This window comes from Nyctibius grandis, chromosome W (assembly GCF_013368605.1).
Source record: "Nyctibius grandis isolate bNycGra1 chromosome W, bNycGra1.pri, whole genome shotgun sequence".
NCBI classification, from domain to species: Eukaryota; Metazoa; Chordata; class Aves; order Nyctibiiformes; family Nyctibiidae; genus Nyctibius; species Nyctibius grandis.
The window spans coordinates 12,410,507-12,428,087 of record NC_090694.1 but is presented as its reverse complement, the minus strand read 5'-3'; the positions used below and the strand labels follow the sequence as shown (position 1 = coordinate 12,428,087).

Here is a 17,581-nt window from a genome sequence, read left to right as displayed (position 1 = left end):
AAGAAAGGGGGAATTGTAGAGGGGTTTTTGGAGCAGAATGGTCATGTAATGAGCCAGAAGTATGAGAGTATGGAGTGAAGGCCTAGCTGCGTGAGAAGATTCATGTAGCTAGTGTCAACAAGCCGACCTTCGAGAGATGAGGAAAAACAGTAGCTGAGCAAACAAGAATTGAGGGAGTAGCCGGTGGGAGCCGAACACGGAGGAGAAGAAACAAGAACTGATGGAGCCAATTAAGGAAGGACCAGTGGCAGAGCAGTGACCAATCAACACATCAAAGAAGAGTATGTTTAGTAATATTAACGAATAGCAATGCACATGCTTACAGCCAGGGAAAGTACAAAATGTATAAAAGGGACAGCTTATGCTTAATAAACGTCTTCACTTTGATTCACATTGGATTTTGTGGAGGCGTGTTCCTTCTCCTCAAGAGGACTCTGTCCGTTTTCCTGCTGCCCCCGATCCCGATCCGTGCATTCCTGAATCCAGCTCTTGACCGTTGCTAGGCCCAGCCTGGGCGTGAGCCAACACAGGCAGGACGCAGGAACAACCACAAAGCCACGGATAAAATGCAAAGAGCAGGTTTATTCCCGTTACCTCGCAAACCAGGGGATCTCCGAAGCAGCACCCGGGGCAAAGGCACGCAAGCGGGGATGCAGGCACCGCGGAGCTCGGTTCCTGCTAGAGAGAGTGAAAGATTTCAGGCCTGCTGCTTTTGCCTGTATATTAGGGGTTTCTAGCAGGCAGTAGTTTTCCACTGTGCTTTGATCTTCTCGCAGCAGGGCCGGAATCTCCAGCCTCAGCGATTAGGTGCCCCTGAGTTATCACAGGCCTCTGTTATCTAACTGCAGATGTTCTACTTGTCAGGCACACAAGACTAAACAACCATTAGTAGTATGATATGGGAGATATGAAGTACTGTGAAAGGGACATTATTACTAGCAAATCTCCAACTGGCATGGAGATGGTACCTCAGTCTTGTCAGAAATACTGTAAACAAAGCAGCACCCGAATTGATGGTGGCACATTCAGGTAATGGCCTAATGCAACCCTGATCAATAGAGGAATATGCATTTTGGAATTCTGTAAATGCCAATGAATAGCTGGTACTTAGTAGTGAAAACAGCATATAGAACTGAGTAACAAGTGAAAAGAAAAATTAAATTAAGTATTATGACTAGTATGTTTCATTGTTATTAGAGTATACAATGCTCACCTGGAAGTTGATAGGTGGTGGTGGGTTCTTTGGCTCTATTCTGACAACACTAGATTCATCTTTGGGAGGAGGCCTGAAGTTCTTTCTGACCTGTTAGTCAGGAGAAGTCAGGCAGCTGTATGAATAAGCAGCAAATCCTGACATTCCTAGAATCGTTATCTTTTTAATAGCTTTGTTCGCTAACACAGAATGACATACCTTCATCAGATGGTCCACTTGAGCTAATAACTGAGTATTAATAGAGAGCCTATAGTATAGTTTAGTTCCTGGTTTTGCAACCAAAGTGCAAATTCCCTTTGAAACATAAGCATTGCACACCTGAGAATAACAGAAATAAGAAAATGAAGTTCCATCTGAATATGAGGAAAAACTTCTTTACTTTGAGGGTGACAGAGCACTGGAACAGGCTGCCCAGGGAGGTTGTGGAGTCTCCTTCTCTGGAGATATTCAAAACCCACCTGGACGCAACCCTGTGCAGCCTGCTCTAGGTGAACCCGCTTTAGCAGGGGGGTTGGGCTAGATGATCTCCAGAGGTCCCTTCCAACCCCAACCATTCTGTGATTCTGTGAATTTGAAGTCTAATCAGCTTTTAAGTCAAAAGCCAACTAACAGACTTGGAAAACACAGGCTTTCCCTCAGCACTTAGAAGCAACAGAAGTCTGTCATAAACACCCTCCACCTTAAGTATCTCAGAGTGCATTTAAAAAAAAAAAACACAAAACCAAAACACCACAAAACTTGGTGAAACCATCTAAATCTCCTTAAAGCTACAATAGGATTTGATTCTGTATACTGCTAAATGGATCAAGATCAAAGATGCAGAGGCTAGTCTCAGAGTTTTGTGCATGACTGTAACAAATCATTTTGAATAATTCTATGATAAGTCCTTCAAACCTAAACTCTCTAGCTCCAAAAACTGACCAGTAATGTCACTAACATTAGCGCTTCAGTGAGAGGAATCAAAAACTGCTGACATATTGAACAACACACAGAAGTACCCTAAGACAGTTATATTTTTAGGCCAGACAATAGGAAATGGCTTGGCTTCAATCCTACCCTTACTACCCTTCCTTCCTAAGGTAGGAAGGCATTTGAAATGTTACAATGCCCTACTTATCCCTGGAATAACAATTAGCTATAATACTACTGCAAACAGGTGCAACTCCTGTTTTCATCAGCTGAACAATCACTGATGCCAAGACTAAATTTTCTCCTCATGCTTAATACATTAACATAAACTAATCTCCAGGCACTGGCAGTTTTCATATTATAGAAAAATGCTCGTGCGGCTCTGATCCACAAAACTGATATTTTAAGAACTTAAAAAAAAAGTATTTGGGAATATTTTTTAAACTATTTTTTTTCTATCAGGTAATCCAGAGCTCTGTTCTTCCACATACCTGAAAAAAGGTCTATGAAGCAAGAACTTGAAAACAAAAGGTGAAGAAATATGAGGAAAAGAATAATAGCATTAGTATAACTTCTGGGAAATTATCGTATAAAAAAAAAAAGAAAAATTTGCCACATTGTTTAGCCCATACCTGGTAAGGCAAGTTAGCTACACATGCATCAAAGAATGGTAAGTCTGTTTTCAAGATATCTCCAACCTTGATTTCAAGTTTGTTTGCCAGACACCTGGGGGAAAATGCACTTCAGAGAAGCACGTTGCCGAAGTTTTTGCCAAAGTAACTCCACTGCTTTAAGTGCTCGCTATTTCCACAGTTCATGCTTATGTTCCCTGGATTCTCTTCTGAAGTTCACCAACAAGTCAAGGGTCAATTTCACAAGCAATAACCTGAAAACAAAGTATATATTTGCAACTTTATATAACTCCTCCTAACTGGGATTAAAATTCAAATTGTAAAAAAAACTGTAACTATTGCTAAAGTATTAAATAATTCTTAAATATTTCCTATTATGCTATGCACTCCCCCCCAAAACATGCAAGACATCACATAAATGGATAACAGCAATATAGTTTGATAAAACCATACAAGATTTACATGAGCAGCTAAAAACTCATTGGAATTATGACAACGTTAAGAAAAATATCCATAGGGTAATTCTACTTATTTAAATCAGATAGCTGAAGGTCCTTCTGTTTGCCATAGTCTAAGCCACAATATAGTTTGAGCTTGGCGGGGGGGGAATTCACACTTACTTTTTTAACTTTCTCTAACATCTTTACTGTCAGGTTACCGGTTCCCAGGCCTACTTCCAGAACGACATCTGTACGTCATAAGGCAACCTAAGAACAAATGGCATTTCAGTATTTTTCAGGAGATGATTTCAAGCAGTCATTTAATTTTAAAATGAAAGGTACATGCAGCTCAATAAAAAGCTGAAATCAGCTGACAGAAGAGTGTGAATGTCATTTAGAAAGGGATGGGAGGGAAAAGGTGAAAACTAATTTATGAGAGATCCTTGGCTGAGTATAGAAAAGTAAGCAAGCACCCAGCTCAACCCCGAGAGCAGCTCTGGTCAATCACTTCCTTCACCTGGTTCCCTAATGGCACGTTCAAAAAAACTCCCCAGCCCTAGGGGCAGCAGCTGTTGGGCACCACAGGCACTGAGGGTGCAGGCTTTTCCCCATCCGTAGGGAACCCACATTAGCCTGCCTGAATGCCTCAGCACTATTTTCTGAGCTCAAAATCTGCTGTCAGGCAACACAGACTGAAAAGACTAACCGTTTGGGTTCTTCAGCACAAATGCTGGACACTTGACTGTAAACCTGCCTAGCAAGTATATGAAACGAGCTGTTCCTGAAGCTTTAAGTCGCAGTTGAGACCACAGAGGAGTGTTTACTCTAAAACCAAAGTGCGGAGCCATCCTGCTACGTGGCCACAGTCCATTGGGCAGCCATCACCCACCTTCTCAATGATGCTATTGACAACAAGGAGGTTTTTCAAAATGTGCTGGCCAGCTCCAGTGTTAAACAGGATGTCTATGGTACAGTGCAGCCGGAGCAGCAAAGTTAGGTAGATGGTGGCCCCAGCCTCATCGCCGCTCAGCCCAGCCCACACTCGCCGGTAGTGTAGCCCCTCCCTGCGCTCCTGCCGCAGCCACTTCCCCGCCTGCACCTTGGGAATGGCGGCGCCCGGCCCAGCCCAGCCCAGCTCGGCGCCGTGCGGAGACTACAAGTAACGCCGAGCACCGCGGCTGGGCCGGCGTGCGTCATGGGAGGCAGGCGCGGTGCGGGACACCACCCGCCCGGTCTGGCGGGGTGTCGGGGCAGCACCAGTGCTTCTCGCTGGGGCTGAGTCCTCCCGCACAGGGCAGGTCGCTCGTGGGCGAGACCGCGCGGCAGCTGCGCCGAGCTCTCGCTGCTGCTTCGGGTTCTGCTGGTAGATTTAGCTTAAGAATCGCGGTTTTTACGATTAGAGCATGATCTTCCCTACAAAAGCAAGACCTCTGTGCCCAAAACAAGCTCCTGCAGGAGCTGCAAGTGTGCTTTGCAGCAGTGTTACCCATGTTCAGTTAAAAAAAGCTCAGGTGCAGGGCTACAAATATAGCACATAGCATGAGATCTCTTTTAAGTTGTCTGGAGAATAGACTCTTCAGGAGGAGTTAATAGGAAGAGCACCCAAATGTGGGAATATACACAGCCCTAATGTCATAAAGAATAACAGCATGTTTTCCTAGCTAGATACATGTTATTTAATAAACAGTAGGTGGGAAGTCAATTGTATTGGCTATTTAGGCTTTGTTTTATTGCCATGTGGTGAGGGGTGATACTGAGAAAGAGGTAAATAACCCAGAATAATCCCCATTCTAGGTAACTGTGGATGAGTAGAAGGCAGGAAAAAGCTGAGGGAGAACAGATAACAAGGGGAAAGAGAAAAAGAAACATTTTTTTAAATTTCTCTGGGTCAGAATATTCAGCATTACACTGTTGTATATAAACAGCTAGAATTATTTCTTCTTTCATCAGTCCTGGAGGGATCTCCCTTGTTCTAGTACCTACTATCTATCTAATGCAAACCTTATGTTTCAACCTTGAAAATAAACGATTTAAAAGGTGATTCTCAGCAATTTCTGGTGATAAAGCAACAGGATGCTTTAACTCACTAACTCCATATGACATAAATGGTCTCTCAGTTTATAATCTGAAACTGTGGTTTATAATGAAATAATCCTCTATTGTTGGTACACAGTATGGGTGGGTGGTTTGTTGTTGCTGTTGCACAGGAGGAAACAGACTAAGTTGTGGGGCTACACTTGTACACAGTAACTCCTTATCCAGTTATACATAGAGCTATCTGAGAGTCCAGCCTATGAATTTCATCAGGTATTTTTTCAATATTTGGTATTCCCCAAAACAAACAAACAAAAAACAAGTTACTTAACATTAGACACCCGACTCAGTGCAAAATTATATGTGAATGTAAATATCATACATTTCTACTACAGCCCCTTCACACCATTCTTCCCTGTCATTATAACTGTTCAGAATAATTGAAACGGTTGGGAGCCCCAAGAACAAGGAGGATGTTGTAAATACCTTAGACATTCGACTAACTTAGTTATACAAATAAACAAAGGGGAGCCTTTTCATGAGGATGGCCATATCTCACTTCAGACATCTTGGCCTTGGGAAAACAGAGGCACGGAAACATAAAGATAAGGGAGTTACAACAGCTGCCTCGAAGGACGTACCTACATGATCCCCGGACTGAGTTTGCACAAAAACAGGGGTCAGTCAGCGAACACATTGAGGAAGACTACCAGTCTTCATCTGAAGACCCCCGACGACCACCAGAGAAAACGACTGCGCATGCGGAGCGGACATTTGCATATCTCATGGTTATGTAAATGAGTTCTCGGAAATCTTATGACTATGTATAACTTTATGGTATATAGTCTCTGAAAATTTGCCAAACCGGTGGAGCACTCATGGTGGATAATCCCCAGTGCTGCCCAGCGCTGCAATAAAGAATGCCTGCTTAATAACACACTCTGGTGTTATTGAGTTTTCTTTCGGACTCCTTACCCAGCCGCACCTAGCTTCCCTCTTCGGTGAGGAAAGTTAGAAAGCAAGGGGGTTTGGAGATCTCTGATTTTTGTATCAGTTTTGGCGAGCCAGCCAGGAGCCTCTCTGTCCGGCTGCAGGACCCCTGAGTCGGAGACTCCCTTGGCCGGCCCCGGAGACTTCTCTGGAGGGACTCTCCGATTCAGCGGATCCGTGCGGGGACAGACAAGGACCACTGGTAAGAAAAGGCATTCTTTCTGTGTTCGTTTTGTTTTGTTTTGTTTTTGTTTCTGTTTTTGGGACCAGTCATTTGGAGCTACTCATAAGTCGCGGTTCGTAAGAACCCCACCGGGTGGCATACGTTTGCATGTACGATTTGTATTAATCATCCGGTTAGTGCAATCATTTGTTTGTGCATTTGTATTTGATTTTGACATTTGCATGTACGATTCATATTAATCTTCTCGTTAGTGCGATCGTTTGTGCATTTGTATTTGGAGCTGCTCATAAGTCGCGGTTCGTAAGAACCCCGCTGGGTGGCATTTGGTTTACATATGCGTAGTAATATGTATATGTTTGGTATACGCGTATTTGAAAATCTTTGAATAACCTATGTCGGCATTTGTCATCTGGGGAGTAGCAGCTGCTGTTGTTAACTTTGTGATCTCTGTACCTTTGTTTGTCTCCCCGAGGTTTTGGAGGGGAGGTGAGTGAATGTTCAGAGGAAAAATTTGTTTATTGTAACTTGACTTTGTATCTGAATTTGTATGATTGTGTGAATGAGACGTACAAATACGTACGAAGCGAGTGCGGAGTCCGGATCCGCGGTTCTGTTATCCCGCGAGGGAAACAGCCAGAGAAGGACAAAGTGATTGATAAATGTGGGAACCTGAAATACTGTCTATAGTAATTGTTAATGGCTGTCTGTGTGTGTGTGTGTGTAAGTGTTCGGGCCCCAGTCCCTGTCTTTGTGTGTTATAAATTTTTGAATGGGAAACCAACAGGGTGAAGTTTTGAAAAAGAGCCCTTTGGGCTGTATTCTGACTCACTGGAAAGATATTGGGGGACCACCTGGAGGAAGTGTGAGCCGTAAGACTTTGATAAAATATTGCAATTGGTGGCCTTTATACAAGTTATATGATGGAGAAAAATGGCCTGTTAACGGAACTTTAGATTACAATACTTTGTTACAACTTATGTTATTTTTAAGAAGTGAAAGAAAATGGGATGAAGTGGGTTATGCAGATATGTTCTTTACTCTCTGGAATCACCCAGAGTGACAAAAGGAATGTGGAATTAATTTAGCACCCCAGGACCCTATGGTCCTGGTGATAGAAAAAAAAAAAAAAGGAAAAAAAAAAAAAAGAAAAATGGGAGGTTAAAAGGATGTTGTTTGGCTTGTAGGATTGTACAAAAGTGTTTAAAGGTTGGTGCACAGAATGAAAGATTAGAGGAGGGGATAGAGAAGGAGATGCTGCGGGGAATTATCGGGATGATCCTGAAAAGGTTGTGAAAGGATTTGAACTAATTGTGAAAACCCAGGATCCTGACTGGGAGGATGTGGATGCAATGTTTGATGCGGTGTTTAGCGAATCGGAAAAGCAGATGGTTGTGAAAGTGGTCAGAACCCAGGTGCAGGCTCTGATTCTGGCTGGAATTCTGCCGGGAACAGTGGATCTCTGTTTTTGGGACAATCGGCAGATGATATTAGGAGAAAGCTGCTGAAAGTGCAAGGAATGGCTGCGAGAGATTTAGAGAGGTTGCTGGAGACTGCATGGCAGGCGTATCGGAATGGGGAGACTCGGAGGGGGGGAGTGTCGGGCGGAGCAGTTGCCGGTGCTGCAGCGGCTGCTCTGCGCACCACAGGGGGCCAGAGAGCCTCTCTGAACTTACCGGGAAATAACACTAACGCTGTGAGATGAAGTGCAAGTGCCCCACCAAGGGGAAATCAACCCCTCCTGAAAGATCAGTGTGTGTATTGTAAGCAGATGGGGCATTGGAAAAAGGATTGTCTCAAACTGAAATCGGTTAGGGTTACTGACACAGGAGATGACTGACTGGAACCAGGGGAATCTTCCCTAGCAGAATCCTTGGTAAAAATGCAGCTTGGGAAAGGAGAGAAAACTATAGAATTTCTAGTAGATACAGGTGCCACATTTTCAGTATTGAATCAGACCTTATTGCCAATAAGCAAACAAAATGTTAACATTGTAGAAGCAGCTGGGCAGGTTGAGAAAGCTTTCTTTTGAAACCATTAGAATTCAAAGTTGGGTAAAGTGTAGTAATTCATAAATTTCTCTACCTGCCTGATGCTCCTAGACCACTTTTGGGAAGAGATTTATTAGAACAATTGAATGCTGAGATAAAATTTAAAAATGGAGAAATTGAGTTAAAATACCAGAAAAGAATCACATTGAAATTTTAAGTTTGGCTCTCACTGAACCCCAAATCAGGAAAGAAGAAATTATACACGAAATAAAGGACCAGGTATATCCAGGAGTGTGGGCCTCAGGTGTTGGGGCCTGGATCGTGGAAGAACTATAGAGAGAACATATGAGTACACTGTTATGTAAGAGCATGAGTCAGCAAGAAAGCATAAGGATGTGGCCTTGCTTAGGCTCATAGCAAGCATCCAATCAGAACAGCAGAAGTGGCGCGCAGACAGAGCGTGCACGGTGCTTGCAGCTAATAGCCTAAGGCGTGACCATGAGATAAGAAAGTACGTATGTTATAAAAGAGCTGTGTTAACTACAATAAAGTGACTATTAGAGCATCATATTGGTGTGCTGTAGTCCGTTCCTCGCATGGACCCCAACACTCAGGAATGCCTGGAAAAGCTAAAAATGCAGAATGGGTTGTTGTTAAACTTAAAGAGAGAACACGGCCTGTTAGGATAAAACAATATCCCCTGAAACTGGAAGATAGTCGAGGAGTGAAAAGTATTATAGAGGACTTGCGTACTCGGCAGGATCCCTTAAAGCGACAGTGTCGCCCTCCAGTCCACTTTAAACTTCAGCTTGCGCCCTTTGCCTGCTATAACTTTGGCTTGCGCTTCTAATCTGCTTTAACTTTGCCTCGTTTCTCCTGTGTACCCCGGATAGGTCTGATCTGTATCACATGTCTGTATTATGTGTTCACCTCTCAGGGATGTAAGGGATGGGAGTTCTTGTGTGTGGAGTTCCAGTTTTCTGTGTGTGCCTCTCAGGGACGATTGGGGTGGGGGGGTGTGTGATGAAAATCCCTGTTTAACCAGAGCCTTGTGAAGATTTACGTGCCGCCTCCCTGAGACGATTACCCCCCCCGCTTGTTGCGTTTGTAGACCAGAACTTCATCAGAACTTTGTGGCTTGTGTGCCTGGATTGTGTAACTTGTGCATCCAAATTCTGTGTAGAAAATTGCTTGGTAACTAGGATCTTGTGTGAAACCTGTTTGTGCATCCTGATTGTCAGGGTCCTATACTTACTTGCAAGTATCCTTGGTGATCAAAGTAACATTGCTAGACATAAAAGACATATCTAAAGAATATATCTGTTAGATCTCATTGCACAGATTTTTCCCCCAAACCACACATGCGCCTTCCAGCCCTTCCAGGAGAAGGTGCTGGAACATTCCTTATTGGGCTGGGGGTGTGGAAATCCATTTTCCTACTGCGTATGCAGACCCCAACTCCAGCAGACCAGGGCAGCGCGACCACCAGTCTCCCGATCGCGACGCAGGCGGCAAACTCATCTGTGAATAGCCAAACGAATAGCAAGAATTAAAAAAGGACAGAATGTGGCTGGCACCAGGAGCTGCAATTATGATTCTGATCGCACTCTTCCTTTTAACTATTATTTTAATCATTATTGGAATACTTAATCTTCTGTTTTTTTATGATTATGATTTATCCTGTAATTGTCATTGGCCTTGTGTTTGCAATTGTGGACAATCACCTCCTTCTTCTGATCCCCCAGAGCCATAAACCTCCAACATGGCCTGAGATACGTTTCTATTCTCTTTCAATTGTTGAGATATTGTTAAGTTTCTGTTCTCTTTAAATTGTTGCTCTTTAGATTGTTAAGATAATTACTACGTACATATCAAGATGATGGACGAAGCTGTCCACCCGCTATGTAAGCCTCTCTTGTTTTATTTATTGGGTGGAACAATATTTTTAAGTTTTCTTTATTGTTAAAATACAAATTTCCATAGGAAGGCTGCCACATTTTTCAATACTAACTTTCATAAGCGAGATAAATAATATGTTTGCCTACAACTTTCTGTTTGAAAAAGCAATAAGGTCTGAAGACTAATTTTGTTTGAATTTATTTCTGTCTGACCTACCTCATCACCGGGTGGCATTGAATACACCAACCGAAGCCACCTGTTGTACAAATTGTTTGAATTTGTTGATTGTTTACATTTTAGGAAGTTCAAATGCTCTTTTCCTACTTTACTATCCTTTCCTTCTCCCACCACCACAGGATCCCGAAGACAGCAATCTGAGACGACATAACAAACTTTGATCCACAGGATGGTGTGGAGGACCATAAAATGGACTCTTTGGGGCAGACAGCAAGTGCGTTTAGTTATTTTGTGATAAGTGCGCATGTTCTATCTGCCAGCGACAAGCTCTGTTACCAAGGCCTGTGGACACGCATCCATTGGAGGAGACCTACATGGAGACACATGCCCATTGGATGACATGACTCCATGGACCAGCCGCAGGATCCTTACAGCCTCCCTGCTTCCCCCCTGCTGCTGCTGCTGCCCCCTGCCGCCGCCTCCCTCCTCCTCCGGGCGGCGCCTACTTCTGCTTCTTCGTCTGTACACCCCCCCACCGAGGAACGAAAACCGACGGCACACCGCTGGATCCGTGGTGGTGACTAACCCTGCTGCTCTCTCTGCTCTCCTGCTTAGTTTTCTCCTCTCACTTCCTACCTTTCCTATCGCTTCGTTTTCTCTCTGCCCTCTCGTTCAATAAAGCGGTCTGAGTGGCAGCATCTGACCTTGTTTATGCCTTAATGTCGTTCTCTCTTCAGAGTATAACACACCTATTTTACCTGTTAAAAAACCTGATGGCAAAACTTACCGATGGGTGCAGGATTTGCGAGCAATAAATCAGATAGTTAAAGCTTTGTATTCAGTAGTGGAAAACCCATATACTTTGCTGACCAGTTTAAAGGAAACCTATGAATGGTTTATGGCCACCAGTGCATTTGTTTAAACCTGGGGATTGGGTTTATGTTAAAAATATTTCAGGTAACCCTCTTGAAGAGAAATGGAGCAAACCTTTTCAAGTTTTGCTCACGACCTACACAGTGGTCAAGCTTGAGAAGCACACTGCCTGGATCCACTACTCGAGAATCAAGAAGGCACCCGAAGGACCATGGAAATCCCAACTCACAGAACCCACATCCGTAAAGTTAACTCGAGACTGTTAATGATTATATTGTGGTTTTGTTTTTTACACCACATCTGATATTGTTAGCGTTTGTCATTATACTAACAGCTTTAAATTGCCTTTTATGGTATAAACTGAAGAAATTAGCTATGAAAATTTGGATCCTACCTAAGGTAATGAAATATGAAAACTTGGAACCTTTGTAAAAGAATTTACAAGTAACAAGTAAAGGGGGGAATGAAATGGTTGGGGGCCCCAAGAACAAGGAGGATGTTGTAAATACCTTAGACATTCAACTAACTTAGTTATACAAATAAACAAAGGGGAGCCTTTTCATGAGGATGGCCATATCTCACTTCAGACATCTTGGCCTTGGGAAAACAGAGGCACGGAAACATAAAGATAAGGGAGTTACAACAGCTGCCTCGAAGGACGTACCTACATGATCCCCGGACTGAGTTTGCACAAAAACAGGGGTCAGTCAGCAAACACATTGAGGAAGACTACCAGCCTTCATCTGAAGACCCCTGACGACCACCAGAGAAAACGACTGCGCATGCGGAGCGGACATTTGCATATCTCATGGTTATGTAAATGAGTTCTCGGAAATCTTATGACTATGTATAACTTTATGGTATATAGTCTCTGAAAATTTGCCAAACCGGTGGAGCACTCATGGTGGATAATCCCCAGTGCTACCCAGCGCTGCAATAAAGAATGCCTGCTTAATAACACACTCTGGTGTTATTGAGTTTTCTTTCAGACTCCTTGCCCAGCCGCACCTAGCTTCCCTCTTCGGTGAGGAAAGTTAGAAAGCAAGGGGGTTTGGAGATCTCCGATTTTTGTATCATAATCACACAATACATAAGTAAAACTGTCAAAAGTTTAAATTTTCTTCAATTATTTTCAATCATTTACACACCTGTCACGGTTTAAAGCTGGGCCGGCTATTAACCTGGTGACAGACGCTCTCTGTTAACCCTCTTTCCCCCCCCACCCTAAGGGAAAGGGAAAAGGGAGAGAGACTTATGGGTTGGAAAGTTAAAACAGTTTTAATAAACTATAGTAATGAAAAAGAGTATAATAACAATAATAATAGAAATAATCAAATATATACAAATATATACAAAACCAAGATCAAGAGCTTAGAAATCCTCCTCAGGCAGAGTTGCTCTCCCCAGCACAGGCAGAGGGGAAAATGCAGTAGCTCCCCCTGCCATCACACCTGCAGAATTGGCAAAGCTGGTACCAATCAGTGGGAGACAGGAGGGCCCCTCCCTCCTGGGCCCCACCTCCAGGAGGCAGTGGGTTAGTGATAAATAGGAAAGTGAGAATGACATGTATGGGATGGAATACCTTGTTGGTCAATCTTGGGTCACCTGCCCTGTCTGCTCCTCCCTGCAGGTGCAACCCCCCCTTTGGCTCTTCACTTGTAAGCAGTGAGGAATTCAGCAGTGACCTTGGTTTCTCTAAGACTAATTGGCCTGGTTTGGGCCAAACCAGGACATTCCACCCCTTATTCCATACCATTCACATCATACTCAGATCACCACTACCTTTTCATTTTCAAATATATATACACATATCACTAGTTTATGATTCATCTTTATGCAAAAAGTTCATCAAGTTCATTTAGTTCAGGATTGTGGGTTTCCATCTGGCTAGCAGTCTCTCAGGGCAGGAGAGATGGTATGAGTTTTGTCACAGTTCATGACCACGGGTTGCAGGTTCAAAATGTCAGTCTCGAGAAGGTTACTGGACGCCACTTGCAGCTAGCTCCAGTCTCATCACCACTGTCTTAACCTGTGCAATAGAGTCCATGGTTAAGTCCACCCCTCGGTCACGAGCCCATCTGTATGTTGCATCTCTCCCTTGATGACCTGAAGTGTCATGAGCCCACCGAGCTAAAAATAGTTCACCTTTACGTTCCCAGTCCAAATCTATTTGGAACACTTTAGCAGCTTGATCCGCTTGTTGGTTGTTTCCATGTTCCTCAGTTACCCGACTTTTAGGTACGTGAGCATCTGGGCCAGTCACAATGGGGTGCTTTTTCCATTCATTTTTAGTTAGGATCACTTCAGCCTCCAATACAGATAACACTTGAGATCCTCCTGTCACTCCTGAAATACTGATAGATTCTGCCCCTTTATGATCTGATGGCATTAGGGTGCACTGTGCACCAGTGTCTACCAAGGCTCGATACCTTTGTGGTTTTGATGTGCCAGGCCATCGAATCCACACAGTCCAATAAACTCGGTTGTCCCTCTCCTCCACCTGGCTGGAGGCAGGGCCCCCCTAATTAAGAAATGGATTCGTGCTGCTCACAGGGACTGGACCTTCATTTCTCCTATTCACACTTGGGAAAAAGGGATTTGAGGCCCATCTCCCCTGACTGGGGTCCTGCTCACTGGTAACTGGAGCAGCCATCCTTCTAGAAAAATTCTCTCTGGTATTTCTTTTAGCTTGCAACTCACATACTCGTGCCTGTAGGGTACTGGTAGGTTGTCCATGCCATCTGCTCATGTCCTCCCCATAACCACGCAGGGCAAACCACAGGATACCTCGTGATGTGTTCCATTTCCTTTGAGCTGGTCCTGTAGGAGGCTGTTTTCTCCTAACAGCTGCAACGCGCGCCTGTGTAGGTAGAGAGTCAAGTTTATTCTGTATCCTGGACAGTTTGTCTGACAGTTGTTTAAATGAGTCCTTGTTCTCCTTAGTCAGTTTTTCCACAGCCGAGATGCGTGCCTGCAGTGGGGAAGAAATACTATCTTCATACTGTCGCATATAGTTAGCCATTTCGCCCACAGTAGAACGTGCTATATCATCTTCTCCCCAGACTAATATTGACAATGTATGGGTATATGTCGGTGGAGCATTCTTCACAACCTTCCGGAACATGGATCGGTTGCATTCCACTTCATCAGGATCTACAACTTCCCGTGGGTGTCTATAAATGATCTCTTGCACAGCTAGTTCTTTAAGGTAGTTAATACCTTTTTCTATAGTGGTCCATTTGCTTAGGTGGCTCATAACATCATCTTTATAGGGATACCTGCTCTTTACAGCTGACAAGAGTCACCTCCAGAGACTGATAGTGTTTGACTTTCTTGCAAGCGCCTTATCAATACCACCATCTCTGGACAGGGATCCCAACTGTCTGGCTTCTCTACCATCTAATTGCATGCTATCTGCCCCATTATCCCAGCATCGGAGCAACCAGGTAATAACAGGCTCACCGTCATAACGGCTGAAGTCTTTCCCCATCCTAATTTCGCAAAATCTAGTGGAATCAGCTTGGCAGAAAAGGAGAAGGTACTATTTCCCAAAGTAAAACTAGAAGTGTAATCATTAACAGAATCAGCTAAAGGACGCCTGGAGCGTGCAGATGAAGTCGCTGCTACTGATTTGCGATTAAAGCTTCCCATCATTGTGTCATAGAGATAAGAGATCGGAATATCAACTGCCCAGTTTATCACAGCATAAATCAGTATCAAACCCCATACCAAAACAATACATTTCGACCAGCGCCCACTGCTAAATTGCATGTAAACATTCATAAGAAGCAAGCAATAACACAGTGCCCACAGCAGGTAAGGCATCATTGCAATACTCAACTGTGAAAGAAACTCTATAAAAAGACGAGATAACACAGCATTCAAAAATGACATCACCATCTTCACTATCTGTTTTAATTTCCAACCCCTCATAAATCTCAAAGGAAGAAATCTGATACTCTCTCAGCTAAGCTCTCCAGATCTCCTCCCACCAGAGCCAGGATTCAACTTATCAGAGCAACCTGTTGGAGCTTCTCTCAAGCCCCACATTGGGCACCAATAAATCTGTCACAGTTTAAAGCTGGGCTAGCTATTAACCTGGTGGCAGACACTCTCTGTTAACCCTCTCCCCCCCCCACCCTAAGGGAAAGGGAAAAGGGAGAGAGACTTATGGGTTGGAAAGTTAAAACAGTTTTAATAAACTATAGTAATGAAAAAGAGTATAATAAGAATAATAGAAATAATCAAATATATACAAATATATACAAAACCAAGATCGAGAGCTTAGAAATCCTCCTCAGGCAGAGTTGCTCTCCCCAGCACAGGCAGAGGGGAAAATGCAGTAGCTCCCCCTACTATCACACCTGCAGGCTTTTAACTGCAGAATTGGCAAAGCTGGTACCAATCAGTGGGAGACAGGAGGGCCCCTCCCTCCTGGGCCCCACCTCCAGGAGGCAGTGGGTTAGTGATAAATAGGAAAGTGAGAATGACATGTATGGGATGGAATACCTCATTGGTCAATCTTGGGTCACCTGCCCTGTCTGCTCCTCCCTGCAGGTGCAACCCCCCTTCGGCTCTTCACTTGTAAGCAGTGAGGAATTTAGCAGTGACCTTGGTTTCTCTAAGACTAATTGGCCTGGTTTGGGCCAAACCAGGACAACACCAAACTCATCAGGATAGAGCCATTATCCTGATTTAATATGAAATACACAAATGAAGCAGTGAATGGTTGTGAGGGAAGACCAATAGTCCTATTATTTTAAAACCGGGAATTGCAATTAATTCAGCCATGGTTTCAGAGCCGCGCTGCACCAAAGCGGTGTGGCAGCAACTCATGTTTGCAGGCCACTTCCCCGCGCGAAGGCCGCACGCCAGTAACACCTCCTAGCCGGCCTGAGACAAGCGGCACTGGTGCATCCCATGGGCCATTATTCGGCGGCCGTGAACCCCGGCCTGCTGCACCACAGGTTTAAGCTCGCTCCTCCGGGATGGCTGAACAGCAGGGCCATCCCTAGCAGAGATGAAGAGACATGAGGTGCAGAGCTCCATCAATCCTTATGGAGAAACCCTCCCCCACCTTTACCACCCGTTGAAGCCACTGACATCAGGCGGCGCCACGCGCTAGGTGCCCCACCCACACTACTTCGAGTGTCCACCTCTAGCGGTGAGGTGCATGCGCACCAGAGGTTGCGTTAGCCCCTCGTTAGCCCCTCTCGCCCGCTGTCTGACGGTGTCCGCATGAGCCGCGGGGAGAGCCGGCCTCGTGTCGCTGAACGATAATGTCGCAGCTGGTCCCGGCTCGTGGCGAAAGCTTTGGAACAGGCGGGGCCGCGCGCTAGGCCCGTTCTGCGTGCAACGCCGCCAGCTGCCACGGTGAGCCGCGCTCGCGGGGCCGCCGCCACCCGGTGGCTTCCCTGCCATCGCGGGTTGCCTTTTTAGGACTGAAGGGGTGGCGGCGGTGTGGGCCCGGGAGCAGGTGGCTGCGAGTTGCCGCCCCAGCGTGGTGGGCGGGCGGCCTCCTGTGTCCTTCGGCATGGCGGGCGGCGGCGGCGCGACGTGGAGCCGGTCGGTGCTGGGCTCAGGCGGGTGCCGCGCCGTGCAGGTGGGCGGTAGGCCGGGGAGAGGGAAAGGGAGGGAAAAGTGGTTTCGGCTCAGAGCAAGGCACAGCTCGGAGGAAGGTTGGAGTGCACCGAGCGATGCTCTTCCCAGCCGCTCTTCACCCATGTATATATAGGCTGTTTGTTTACATCTTCTGTATTTTTATTTGAGCTACCAGGTGTTCTGTGCTACTGCAGCGTTGCTTTTATGTTGTGTGTCATTTTCTGTGCTGACTTCTGTTGACTGCCAAGGATAAGACAACTCGACTTTGCATTTTATATTGTTTGGCAATGGCAAAGTGCTTTCTCTGAGTCAGAAGAAAAGAAGAACTGTTACCTAATTCCAGGGAACTATTTCCTAGTTTCAAATTGAAACAGTTTTCAGTCTGGATAGAATCAGTGGGAAGGCATCAGAAGAATATGAAGCATTAAGCTGAATGGTTTGTTGACAGAAGTTGTTTTTTTTTGCGGGAAAGGGCAAGTATTGGTCTTTCATTAAAGATGGTTATTTTCTTCCTACAGGTTTTTGAAGAACAGCAGTTGAAGTCTTACTGGAAAACAGATTCTTCTCTAAATCAAAGGCAGGGTTAGTGCAGTAGTGGTGAGTTTATTTCTCCAGTTTATGTTACCTTAGAAGACAACATG

General features: G+C 44.8%; 1 pseudogene; it reads right to left on the bottom strand.

The window, feature by feature from the left end:
* Positions 1–1,174: 1,174 nt before the first annotated feature.
* Positions 1,175–5,723, bottom strand: LOC137675668 (dimethyladenosine transferase-like; annotated as a pseudogene).
* Between the last annotated feature and the right edge of the window lie 11,858 nt (positions 5,724–17,581).